Consider the following 2,104-nt stretch of genomic DNA (forward strand, 5'->3'; position numbering starts at 1 on the left):
AGAAAGACCCCAGAACCATGCTTGAAAGTTACACACTGAGGGACCATATGCCACATTTATCGCCTTGCTTAACTCCTGTCCCTCCATTGGACATACACAGCATCTTGAATCATCAACATTCTGAGGCTGAACAGTAGATAATTCTTCTAAAATCTTTTTAACCAATGGATCTAAGTATCAGATATAATTTTTTCACTTTATCTCTAGCTTCAAGGAAGGACTATGGAATAAGTATCAGGTATGGATAGAGGTATTTCCTTCAAATAGGATAAATGTTCTAGTGTTGGTGATCCAAAACTAAGGATATGCTGGCATCAGAAGCTCAGGATTTTAATTGTACTTTTCTAGAACTTGATAAATAATTAATCGTGGGGGTCAGAAAGATAGCCTGGAGGTAAAGCGTTTGCCTTGCATGCAGAAGGATGGTGGTTCGAATCCTGACATCCCATATGGTTCCTCAAGCCTGCCAGGAGTGATTACTGAGTGTAGAGCCAGGAGTAACCCCTGAACGCTGCCGGGTGTGACCCAAAAAACAAAAATAATAATAGCAATAATTAATCTTTCCAAAGTTAGAGTTAGAAACTGAGGAAACAGACTTTTAAATTCATTTTATCCACAACTACACCATGTTTTGTGTCCTTCATTTATGAAAGTGGAAAAATGTACTTCCAAAGCTTGTTTTGTTAATGGAAAGCTTTCAAACTATTATGCAAATATTCTAAACATATTTCATCTCAAAGTGATGATAATTTCCCACACACATAATATTTGATAATGAGGTATGGTCATGTGCACATCCTTATGAATTAAAAGAGGGACAAAAGGCAGGAGCCCTCGTACAGTAGGTAGGTTGCTTACTTTGCACGCAGCCAAATCAAGTACTCTCAGAAGTGATTCCTGTGTGCACAAAGGAGTAACCCTTGAGAATTTCCAGGTGTGACTCCAAAACTAAAAAAAAAAAAATAATTGGAAAAAACTTTAAATCACTAATTCGAGAAAGAAAAAAAGTAAAACATTTAACTGTAATTAAGAATTATGGGGATTTACTATTGATAATAAAATTATTTTAAAAGTATTGGACCACGTTTTCTTTTTCTTTTATGGTGATAAGTGAATTTATGTACAAATATTGATAGTCATCAATTTCCAAATGAAAGGAATTTTAGGATTTGTTGGTCTCATTCTATTTGTCTTTTTATTTGTTTGGCCAATATTTTGTCCTCCATAGTTTTCAAAGCAAAATAGAAAACACAAATGTAAAAAAATAAAAACAGCATCAAATTATAAATGACAAAAATTTTTATTATATCTAATCACTTTCAGTTACTAGAGAAAGCCACTTGTCCTTAAACTCAAAAATTCTAAAACATAGAAGGAAAAATAATGAAAAGATCTATAGTGGAAAATATTAGAGTCCAGCACTCTAGATTCACATCTAAGAATAAGGAGAAAGTTTCTGGGAGATGTCTCCATTATCAAACAAAATCATTTCTTATTGTATTTTTCTGTGATCCAATAGCTTTGACTTCCCTGCTTTCAAGTGTCTTGTGATATGTCTCTGTTTATAAAATACATATTAAAACCATTACTAAAAGGCATATTAAAACCATTCATTTTCTTTGGATAATACCTACATTAAAATTTGGCAGGGGATTAGTTAAAATGCACCAATGCTTAGGGATAACTCCTTGTTCTGTATTCAGATATCATTTGGGGGACTATATGGAGTATCGAGTGCTGTGGACTGAATGCGCCCAGTCTGGCACTGTGCAAGGCAAGCAAGCACCTTACTGTGCTATCTCTCAGATCTCCTACATTAAAATTGCAGAAGACAGTGCTCTTTGGGGAGATGGAGTTTTTTATTTTCTTGGTTCCCACTTCTCTTTATATAGAGCACAAAGATTTAAAATGCACTAACCAACATCTCTTAATTCTCTATGAATCTTTTTTATACCCTCTGTTGCAGTTGGGGAAAAAAAATCATCCAAAAGATGTAAATATGCCTCACTCCAAGAATAAAAGAAAAGTCATAACATTTTTTCTTTGATACTTTTTACTCCTCTTATTTCCCACCATTTCACCTTTTTCTTCCTACATAATAAGT

The sequence above is a fragment of the Suncus etruscus genome, chromosome 5 (assembly GCF_024139225.1).
Source record: "Suncus etruscus isolate mSunEtr1 chromosome 5, mSunEtr1.pri.cur, whole genome shotgun sequence".
In the NCBI taxonomy this organism is placed as follows: domain Eukaryota; kingdom Metazoa; phylum Chordata; class Mammalia; order Eulipotyphla; family Soricidae; genus Suncus; species Suncus etruscus.